At 39.4% G+C, this 11,798-nt stretch overlaps 1 long non-coding RNA gene across 1 annotated transcript; it reads right to left on the reverse strand.

Moving 5' to 3' along the window:
* Positions 1-410: 410 nt before the first annotated feature.
* Positions 411-11,672, reverse strand: LOC142891964 (uncharacterized). The gene is made up of 3 exons (XR_012927349.1): positions 10,659-11,672; positions 9,766-9,870; positions 411-8,902 (listed from the first exon to the last, which is right to left on the reverse strand). It is a non-coding gene; the product is annotated as an uncharacterized LOC142891964 (long non-coding RNA).
* Positions 11,673-11,798: the final 126 nt, after the last annotated feature.

An 11,798-nucleotide genomic window follows, 5' to 3' on the forward strand; every position in this document is an offset into this window, starting at 1 on the left:
CCGGTACAGGAGAGATGCGGCGTGAACGGTGCGCACCAGGGGCATGGAGACATTACACAACCACCCAACAGTGTATCTCAGCGCTGATCAGCCACCGCTGTGGAAAATTGGCTTTCGAACGCGGCGGAACCACAAACGGTTCCTCCCCTTCAGCTCGCTGCGCTGCGTGTATGGAACACATGTTGCGCTCCAGAGTTGTGAAATAATGAGATTATTAGATGCCTTTTTTTTAAACAAACAAAAAACATGAAAACAAAAACAGACAAAAAAAAAAACTCACACACAATATAGAGACAAGGTTTTAGTGGTGAGCCAAAATGCTTGCAAAGTTTGACTTAAAATCATTTCAATTCTTCTTTTCCATTGGTTAATTATTTAAACGTAGAAAACAGGAACAACACAAATTGAGCTTAATAACCTTTCAAAACTAATAAGGTATGTCAGTATTCTGTTAATGGCAATGGAAAATCTGTGTGAGAATTCCGCTCAGGCATCACAAAACACATAAAGTCATCATGGTAGCCTGAAACCTGAGATGCTGGACCAGGAAGTTTTGACTGGATGCATCTCTCTCTGACCTTCCTTTGAAGTGGACATGAAACACAAAACATAGTTATCATAATTTTAAAAAGGTCTCCCTCCCTAAAAAGATTACATGTTTTAACACTGATGGCAAAAGGTATTTCAAAATATGCCTGTTTAAGTTTAGCTGTTAAACCAACATGCAGCGCCCATTGCCTTTGTGTGAGCGGTTGTAACATCACGGCATTGTTGGCTGAACTTGTCAACCCAGTAATCTTAAATGGAAATAACTAAAGATTGATTAAAACGGCGGCAAATAGGAGCTAAGACAAAAAACGAAAAATGGAGGTATGTTTTGCGTGATTCATTGACGTTCAAACCCATTTTAAAACGTAAAAGACATGATGACACCCGTTAACTTCCATTATTTGCCAATGACAAGACCACCTGTTCTCCGACGTTGGCGAGCTGCAATAAGGAGCCAGATTCCACAAGTCAACAGTTCTTTAAGAATTTGTAGTGATCGCTTAGTAGACGAAGACTATGTGAATGATTTTTTTTATTTTTTGTATTTTTTCTTCTGAGACTGTCTGACGGCCCGAGGTTCAGTTTAAAATAGGTCCTGTGCATCAAGTTACTTGTTTATGTGTGGAATGGGTGCAAGTAAATGGAGTCAAAGTGGACAAAGAACAGAGAAATCCATCATCAACACAGAGAAAATGTAACAGTGCCTGAGTGAAGGGCTGCTGTGCTGTTAAAAAAAAAAGGCATCACAGGAAAATATAACGTTTGGTAAAATTTTAAAAAGTTTTTTTAAAAAGTCATGAACTGGGTTCATCATGGAAACTTTGGAATTTCTTTTTGCTTGGTTTGATTCCATGCGTGCTTTTTGTCAAAGAATCTGTGTGTGTGTATGTGTGTTTATATGTACAGAGCAGCAAGATTAATTTCCTCATCTCAGTGCAGCCCAGCAGTGACTTTTCCTGAAAAAAACAGACACAAAGAAAGAAAGCAAACTTGGATTCAGGATTTTTTTTCATATCTGATCCTGATTTATGGTGCGATCTGTAAACCAGGTGCAGACTACAGAAAAAAAATAAACAACCTACAAAGCAGCCGAACGACATCTCTATCTGTCGGGTAGCAAATGTGGCGCTCATGAAATTAAATTTGCTGCTCTCCGCTTGCACCTTGGGGCTGCGAGTCGGGCTGTTTTTTTCTTCTTCTCCTTCTTTTACAGTAAAATGCTCATGCATGCCGAGATATCACGGCATCCTTTACTTGCTTTGATGTCGGCGAGGCACCCGGGGGGCCAGAATATGGAGAATTTGTTGATTACAGGCTGGTGTGTATTCACTGCACACGACGATGTCGCGTGCAAGCGAGGCGCTGCGGCAGTTTTGGTGAGAGGGTAATTCCAAAAACCTTGTTTTTTTTTAACGGGAGAAAACCCCAAAACAGAAACAGGTGCCTCCACGTTGTGGCATCCGACACAGGTCTACATTGTTGTTTTATGATAACTGAGCCCTTAAGTTATTTAGCTGATTTGTTTCATTGCCCCAAATCAAGATTTTTATTGGTAAATTATATAATAAATATTGTAACAGCTTAATTTCAGATCTAAGTGCTTCCAGGGATTTGTAGGGATGTTGTGTGTTACGTCTTGGGCTTCTCAGCAACTTCTGAACATCAAAAATGTATTTTTTTTTTTTTTTCAGTTTGTCAGTTTGCATTAGCATTGGCTTCTAAGTACTTTATCACCTCATTAATTGCCTTTTACCGCAGTGTAGGGCGAAAGACACTACGAACTTCAGCAGATGGATGGAAACACAAACACAGAACTTAAAGCAACACTGCGGAGTTGACAATCTTAAAAGTCTAGTTTCATTTATCATTTCAACGATTTGCTGACTTTTAACGGGAAAAATGTTATCCCTGCCATTGACACAGCGCCACCGGATGGCCCGGTGGTGGGACTGTATAGACTTGGTTGCCTGCCCAGCACCCTTATGTGAGAACACACTGAACTTTAAAACAACACAGCTGCCAAAGAAAACATCAGCGGTGCTGCCGGAGGATGCTTCCAGGAAAAGGATAGGGGATTTTGGGGAAAAGAAAGAAATTCATATCCCATTTCAGGCCTGCTGGGGGCGCTGTGACGATGTCAGGAGGGCTATTCTTTCAGTAGCAAGTCAATGAAATGCAAAAAAAAAAAAAAAAGATTAATTTAGTAGTAGGAAAAACTACATAGTGTCGTTTTGAGTTATGCATTAATTCTGCAAATGTTCAATTTAATATCTTATATCTGCTTTACTCAAAATATATATAGTTTCCGGAGACAAGAATTAAGTTGTTATCCCCAGGGAGCACAGCCTGCTACATCCTGACCATGATGCATCTCTTCCTGCTGCACAAGATTAATGTCTATCGTCTGCCAAAGTCAAAGTAAATTAAAATTAAATCACAGTGAGCTCACTGAGTTCAAAAGTTGGGTAACTCGGCATCACAATACTGTACAGGAGGTGAGGTGGGCCGGCCGGCTTGCGGAGTGCAACAGGTGTCTGCGGGAGCTGCGTGATGGTAGCAGGTATCAGCACATCTCTGTCTGCCAGGCAGGTACCAAGAAAGTGACTGTTAACCATCTCATCCTGCATTTCCTTGGACGACACACACACACACACTCACACACACACACACACACACACACACACAGGGAGATAAAGATCGCTCTACACACACTCACATACACATACGCACACACTCTGCAGCCTCTGCAGTCTCATCCACAGACACACACACACGTGCACACGGTGACTCACTGATCCGCCGCAGCAGCAACAGCAGCAGCCATGACCACAGTGGAGCCTTGACATTTTCTCAAACCTGCAATCTATTTACCAAAGTTCAGACAGGAAGGACGGCTCTCTCACTTTTCCTACCATGTAAACCACTTATAAACAGCCGCGTTGATCAAAACGAGGCAACGACGAAGAGCACAAACAAATACGTCAATATTCAGTGCCGCGATTAGCCAAGTGACATGTCTGTTTTTCATTTTTCAACTTCTTTTTTTTTCTCCTGGCCTGATCCACACTCTGACGGCAGGACGGGTAAACACCTGCGTTTGACATTTGCTTGAACTTTTTGAAAGAGTTCAGGACCTGCAAGGCAGGGAATCTCGGACTGGTGAAGGTTCCCCTCGAAGAACACAGTGCTTTACAGTGCTCAATGATGTCAAGTGGAAAGTTTAAAAAAACAAAACAAAAAAGGACAAAACTCTTCAGTGTTTGAAGGGGCATGTTCATGTTGTTTTTGTTTCCAGGCGTCACATCACTGGGAATTTCTTTTTTTTTTGTTTTTGTTTTTGTTTCCAGGACAAGTTGCGGTCGGTTATTTATGCTGAGCCATCCGCAGATCATAATCAGCAGTAATCCACACACGGAATGTTTGATGCATTCAAAACACACACACACACACACACACACACACACACACACACACACACACACACACACACACTAACAAAAGTTTAGAACATTGGGACACAGACAATGTTTAGATTTTGTTCATCTTTTTTGTGCGGCAATGATTTCTCCCATTAGGAGTTGTTTGATGAATTTGTATCACATGACATTCTGACCTTTTGCAATTTGATTTACTTTTTATTAATCACTGCATTATTGCAGAGATGCCTCCCAATTTAAGGCAGTGGGAACTTAAAAAAAAAAAAAGACAATAAATACACTGTATGATTGAATGAAAGGTTAAAGAATGTTAAAGTGTGAAACACATGTACATCCCGTGTGTCCAACGCTGAACTCTGACATTAAAGAGCTAAAGGGTAATGCCGACTCTGCGTGAACGGAATTTTGAGGGGGAAAAAAGGAAGAGCAGTGTCACACTGCCATATTCATCCATATGTTCCAAATCTTGGTATCTGTTTACATTTTATCTTATTTACTTTGTACACACTGGCTCAACCATATTAACATTTTCTCCACTTTGATTGTCATCCTCGGGAGCGGGGACTTGATTGGCGCTCAGTGGCAGCTGTTTGAAGGGGGCGCAGCGTCGGCCTTTGAAGTTCAGGAGGGAGGAAGGAGGGGGATGAAAGCAGAGCATCCAGATATGACTGGAAGATGATCTATAAATGATTTTCTTTTTTGGGGCTGCCTGTGAAGGTGGCCGACAGGATGACAAATGTCTTGTTTAGCTGCTTATTGTGTCGATAAATGTGGCTGGAGATGCAGAAATCCAAGGGAAAAAAACTGTGATGGAAACTATTTAAATTAATTTAAATAGTTTATCATAAACTATCTGTGCTTGACCGCATTTACTATCTGATATTTATATTTTCTTATTTGTTGTAAATATGTAAAATGTTTGTGGTCCTATTTTCTTCCCATGATCTTAATATCATAATTTCTTTGAGTGAGCTCTCTAAATAAATAAAAAGGTTTTAGTATCTTTTAAATATTTTTAACCTTGCTGTGTATAAAAATATTGCTGGTATATGTTATAATCTCAATAGCATGCTTTTGAAAAGTGAAGTAAGTTGATAAAACAAGCCAGAAGTGTTTAAAAAGATTGCAAAAGTGCCTCTAGAAGTTCGTGGGAGCGGATTCATATGTCTGCGGCAGCTCATCACAGGTGCAAGTTAATTCAGTCAGTGGTGACTGGAGAGGCCCACTAATCCATACTTAATATTCAGTCTGCTCTGCTTTCAGGGAAAAATACACGTTTAGTCAAAAAAGAAATAAATAAAAAATAAAAAAAATACTCCTCCTGGCAGGCTTGAAAAAAATAATATAATAATAATAAAACAGGTGTTTGGCTGTCACTTTTCTCACCAAGTTTATCGTGAAAACAAAATGATACAGGTTAATCCACTTTCGCAGCATGGGACCAAAGAGGAGCAGGCTCTTTATAAAAGCTATGTGGGGCAGAATATTTTGCTTGCACTTGAGTTTTAGTTCACATGGCTTTATACCACTTAGTAATCAATCAAATAAATGCATTCAAAATTATAGATATTGCAGTCGATTACGTGCCGCATAGGAATGAGGAAGTTTGACGGAATATCAAATTTGCTTGAAATCATTCTTATTTCTTAATGATCACATCCCTTTCATTTAGCTCTAGTAAACAATTTATTTCTATAGATTTTAATTTTTTAATCACAATTTTAATGGATTTAACTTTTTTGTGGGTATTTTGCAAGAAAGAAAAAAGTTGCACCAAATATTGTTGAGTGAGTCAGAAATTCTGAGAATCTGAAAAGGGGATGTTTTGTGTTTTTGTTAGAAAAAATTTTTAATACTTGTTTTCCTTTTTTGGAATTTTAATTTTGTTCTCCCTCTGGAGAAACTGGGGTGACGTTAGTCTAGAAAACCCCGCTGTGTTCATTTCCCCTAAATAGTCTGTTCTTTGTTTTTACAGTTTTTGTCAACACTGACCCCTACTGGTCAAATATGTTCAAGACATTGTCAGACGTCGAAGTTTAAAACAAACATTTTTCAGGAAAAATAATTTAGTGTTTGCCACTTGTGTGCCAGAAGATGGATTTTTTTCTTCCTACAGTTGCAGTCTTTGATTTGTGAAGAACTAAGTGTTGAATGTATATATTTGATCATTACCTGCATGACAAATAACTTGGCTACCAAATAATGAGAAACAAAACTAAACTGAACTAAACATGAGGAAACTTTTTTCGGTGCTGCATGTTGCAAAGGAAGTGACTTGGGTTTTGGCAACCTTCGCCTTTCTCAACCACATTGATGCATTTCTGCAAAACGCTGCAAAATAGAAAAAACAAACAGAATACAATTGAGAAAAAAAATGTCTCCACACTAACTCAAAAAAATGACTGATATTGGAAATTAAATATATATAACAACTTTACATACAGTTTAGAAGAGATAAAAAAAAAAAACTCTGAGAGAGAATTAGATCATAAATTTTATCCAGACTAAAAAAAGAAGAAATTGAAGAAAGAAAACTTTTTAATGACTAGTTTCTGCAACTCCATAGGATGCTCAAAACCAATGGGTGGCCTTTTTAACATTTAGTTCATTCAGTTTTGACTCGAGAAAACTGAATTACAGATATCTGCAATGACAACACTGAAATTGCTATTTAAACGCGTCACACATCGTAAATGACACTTGCCGATATCTGTAATTCAGTATTGACTTGGCAGAATTAAAGTTCTGAAACGTAAATATTGCTTGACCGAATTGTTTTTCATGACGTTGCTCTATATAGGTATTGAGAAATCCGTAATCTTCCCTTCCCGCCAAAAGAAAAGGAAGAAGGATCTTTGATTTAGGAAAGAAGCAGAAATCATGGCCGCAGCTGTGCTCGAAAAAAAAAACAAAACAAGAAATTGTCGCGGAATAGAACAGGCCCTCAGTCAGGGAATTTGACAACTGTAAAACAAATCTAGAGAGAAACGGACATTTCATATCCCCGGCAACAAACAATGAACTCGAAAGCGGTCTTGCTGAGCTGAGAACTCCACAATTTGCACCAAAAGCGTATGCGGCGCGTTCGCGGTATGGCCGCGGCTCCGCAGCAAACCGCGGACATTAAAGTCAGTGTGCAAGTTCACACCAGGTGCGGCGCGGGCGCATTTCAGAAGCGTCCCAGAAGCGTGAAACCGCGCTCTCTGGTAAAAACAAACAAACAAACAAACAAACAAATAAACAAACAAAACAAAAAAACGCGGCCGTTCTATTTTCACGTGTAGCAACCGCGTCAAGTGCAGCAGGTAGAAACGTTAAGGCAGGAGGTCAATGACAGGAAAACACGGTGGATCCGGTTGATTTTCATCATAATATACAACGTGCTGGATTTTGTTTTCTATCTGGAAAATGCTCCATATTGTTGTGTTTTCTTTGGCTCTCCTGTTGCTGCCCTGCACAGAAGTCCACGACAAATAGAGTACCCAGGTCCTTTGCTTGTAATGGCCTCTCCAGACTGACAAACATGTTGTAAAACAGAGTCAGATTCTTTCTCAGTTCCTCCTTTAATCCAAGAGTTCTTAACCCGTCAACAAACCAAACAAAAAAAATAAATAAACTGATAAAAGGAGTGAATTGCCCTGGACAACTAACAGGTGAGGCTGTTACTTACTGGTCCAGGGCACTTGCCAATCTTCCATTTACAAAAAAGCGGGTTCCCAGAAACGTTTGGCCTTGTCCTGGCTGTGAGTTCAACGCCTACGAAGATGTGTTTGCGGTGTATCCTGAACTCCCGGATCTCATCGTTGAGGCTGACAATCTTGGTGATAATGACTCCGTATTTAGTATGATGCTGACTAACCTGTAAAATGTACTACAGTCTGATTTTGGGTTTTATTAGTATTCTTAGCATCAGTATAGCAATAGCTTATAGTAGTAACACTTCTTTAGTGCAACTGTAATTTTGTAATGATATGTGCCTTACAAGTTCCTGCCTTTGCGATCACGGGAGGTGTAACAATCCAAGTTATGATATTTTCATCCGAAGCCAATGGTGGATATGAAGTGATGTTTGTGTGGATGTTTTCACTTTTGTTTCCTGTGATCAAGAATGATCAAAAGGGGGGCGGGGGGGTGTAATGGAAAATAAGTATTCTTGTATTATTCTCCTATTCTGTTTAGATTATGTTATCCATATACTCATTGCTAGTGCATATAGTCTGTTGAGCTTATTAATATAATGATGAAATCACTACCTCCTGTTCACCTTGAGTGAAGCGCCTGATAACCAGGAGTTTCCGCTTTCAGTCACGTTGATACGTTCCTGTCTAAATCTCTCTGTACGAAACCTTTGTATGATCATCGTTATGTTTGCTACGTGTTCAGTGCCACAAGCACTGTAACGGGCCAGCATGGTCTCATGATGCTGCGCAGTTGAAGTTGACGTTCATCCTGAGGGCTGACCTCTCAGAAACCTCCTCTCGTGGTCCACCAGAGGAGGCTGTAAACCTGTCAGCATGTGCTGATTCTCTGTGCTTTGTTTTCCTCTCCTCCTCTCCTCTCCTCCCCTTTCCTTATCTTTTCCCCTCCTGGTCTAAGGTATAAGAGACCTTCATCTTCCTTGTCTCTTTGCACTTGCACTCGCATTCACTTGAGCTCTTGGACTTGTTGCATCTGTTCTGTTGTTTGTACTGTGTTGTGCCTCGGATATCCGATCATTTATTCTTGTTCATTAAATTGCTTATTTGCTCGGTATTTCTGCATTGGTATCTTTGCTCTTTTCCACAACAATCTCCAGCTGACTGGACAAGGGAACCCTTCTGCTCCAGGCTGGACACGTGTCTCAAGGCACCTATAGCGCTGAGACTATCTGCTGTTTCTGTAAACACATTGTTTGCTTCTTGGACTGTTGCTGCTTCCTGGAACTCAAGATAAAGACAGACAAAGAAATGGATAATAAAAGACAAAGACAGAAAGTAAGTGGCAAAAAGAAAGACAGAAAATAGAAGAGAAAAAAGAAATACAGTAAAAAGTGAGTGATTTGCACATAAGAATAATTCAAACATGCACAAGCCGAGAATCTAGAGTTAGCCGATAAGGATAACCTTCCTATATTAATTAGATGTCAATAGATAGAGGTGTTGGTATCTCACAGATTTGCTGGAGAAGCCTTTCAGAGAAGAAGTGTGGACCAACTCTTCCATGAATGATACGCCCAACTATCATTTTTGCCACCCATGTATATTAAGCTAAATTTAAATACAAAAACTATTGATCTGATGTAATATTTCTAAAAATGTAATATCTTAAAAAATATTAGGATTATCATTAGTATTTATTGCACATTTCAAAAGTGTTTCAGAGAATTAAAAAAAAAAAGAAAAAGAAAAAGTGAAGCAGAATGCCAGAAATTCCGAAAAGGATCATAGAAAAATCCAAACCAAAAATTTGAAAATCAAGGCAATATAGCTAACAAACAAAAGTAAGAAAACACCCAGACAACAAAAGGTGAAACCTGGTCAAGATAAACACAGAATAGATATGAGATATATCAAGATATAAGAACAGAATAAGGCAATAATTGAGGCATGAGCAATAGTTGAGGGAAAGCATCACATTTGAAGTATTTTCTGTGTGGAGCAAACCCATTTTTTTTTTTATTTGTGCCTGCGGTTCCTTGTTTCGTCCACTAGATGGAAGCCTGCACGACCGACAATGAACGTAAAAGTCTGCCTGAGTTACATACAATACCTAGATGTGCAATAATTCTAATATGCTTTACCTGGTCCGAAACCACATTTTCCTGAGCCACTTGTGAGGTCTCATCTACAGTTGTGGAGGCCGGTGAACATGAGTCATGGGAAATGGCAGACAGTGGTGATGTTACCTGAGAGTAGAGAGGGTAACTTAACTAATAGATATGGACATCACAGAGATGGAAACACAGTAGGATGATATAAATTCCCGTGTACAGTATATACTCACATACCTGCAATACAACTGTGATAGATTGACTTTAATAGTGACAACTGGTAATTCACCCAGCGACGCCTGCAGAGGGCAGTAACGGTCTATCTACGGGACCTGGGTTGGTGTTGAAGTGGTAAACTAGGTACCCCGGTTGTTTGGGGGCTGTCTAAATTCTGCTAGGAATAGTGTGGTTTGTTCAACAGCCTGAGAAGTAAAAGTCTGTATTGGAAACCACAGCATGATTCTTCAGACGATACATCACTGGAACACTGTAAATTCTGCTTTTTCCGACGGCTGCTTTTAGCTCTCTTACAGAACTAACATGTAATCGTTTGATCTTCCGTCCTTTGCCTGTGCTTGCCAAGTAAAAGCCTACCAAATTCAAACTAAAGTGAGGGTAGCTTTGGCAAACAAAATTGTTAAATTCAGATAAAGTCCAGTCTAGCTGAATCTTGGACTTTGTGTGTCGAGCCTCACGGGACTCATGCATTGGTTTTCCTAAAAACCATTATTATTATTATTATTATTATTATTATTATTATTATTATTATTATTATTATTATTATTATATACACGTTACACCCTTTGCAAACAATGTTCAACCATGCTAGCAAAAATACTGCTGTCAACACTACCATTGTAGTTTCCTGTCACACATAATAATATAATTATATTTTGTAAATACAGTATAACAAACTACTTTACCTTGTCGGTGAACGTGTTTCCAAAAGACGCTCGAGGATTTGACGTCTCCTTCAACAAATAGGCCTGTTGAGTTTCGCTTTTACGAGTGGTAACAGATAATTGCACTTATCTACCAGCTGGGGGTAGTAATGAGTCCAAATTCCCTAGTGTTTCTTTAGAAAGGCTTGCCATACGACTGGTTGCTCCCCAGTTGATTCTACAGGGAAGCTTGCGGGACCACAATGACGTCATTGGAAAGTGATTAATTGTGTTTTTGTTTTTTGATGGGTTCACTTGGGTTCTGAAGGCTTCACACTCACCTAGCCATCGGGATATTTATGATCTATGGCGATTTAAAACGCATACCATTTTCCAGTCATGTGCTGTTATTGTGCTTGTATACGGCTTCATTTGTGAATTTAAAGTCAGGAATCGTATGTTATTGTAATACATTATCGGGCCTGATTTTTAATTTTCAAACCCAGACCGTTTAACATCGATGGCTTTGTAACAAATCTGTCAGCCAATGTTTTTTTTTGTTTGTTTGTTTTTTAAATATCTTATCATTTCTGTTGTTTCATGTAGGCCGACCCTAATCCGTCACGCTGTAATTAGTTGGATACAGGTTCTTAATTACGGCATATTGCATCCTCTTGTTATTTGTGACAAAGAGGGATTACGGCAGGCCAATGACGGTGTGCGCATGCTCAGTGTGTAGCCTAGGCTCGCGCTTGACGCCGAAGACCGCTTGTCACATGCGTGTGGGTGAAAAACCAACAACTTCTTCTTAACGCCTTCAAAAACACAAAGAGGAAGTGCATCTTGAGTACTTAAAAAAAACAAAACAACAACAACAAAAAAATGCAGTGTGTTGTATCACTTCCTCCACGTCTGCTAACATAAGCAGAAGATGCCTGTGGTTAAAACGACGGTCGACAATTTGTGGTGATGGAGACGTTTAGAAGGGTACTTCCGGGGAGCTAACACAGCCATTAGCCAAATAAGCTCGTCAGGTTACTTAATAGACACAATGGGAGATCTGTCATATATTCAGCAGGTGAAAGGTTCGGTATTTTTAATATCTACACCTATTATATTTGTTTTGATAGAAAACATAACGTGTAGCTATGCCGCCCAAATTGCAACACATTTGTTTTGAAA

This window comes from Nelusetta ayraudi, unplaced genomic scaffold (genome assembly GCF_046127955.1).
Source record: "Nelusetta ayraudi isolate G7.1 ecotype Tasmania unplaced genomic scaffold, CSIRO-AGI_Nayr_v1 ptg000033l, whole genome shotgun sequence".
Classification (NCBI taxonomy): Eukaryota; Metazoa; Chordata; class Actinopteri; order Tetraodontiformes; family Monacanthidae; genus Nelusetta; species Nelusetta ayraudi.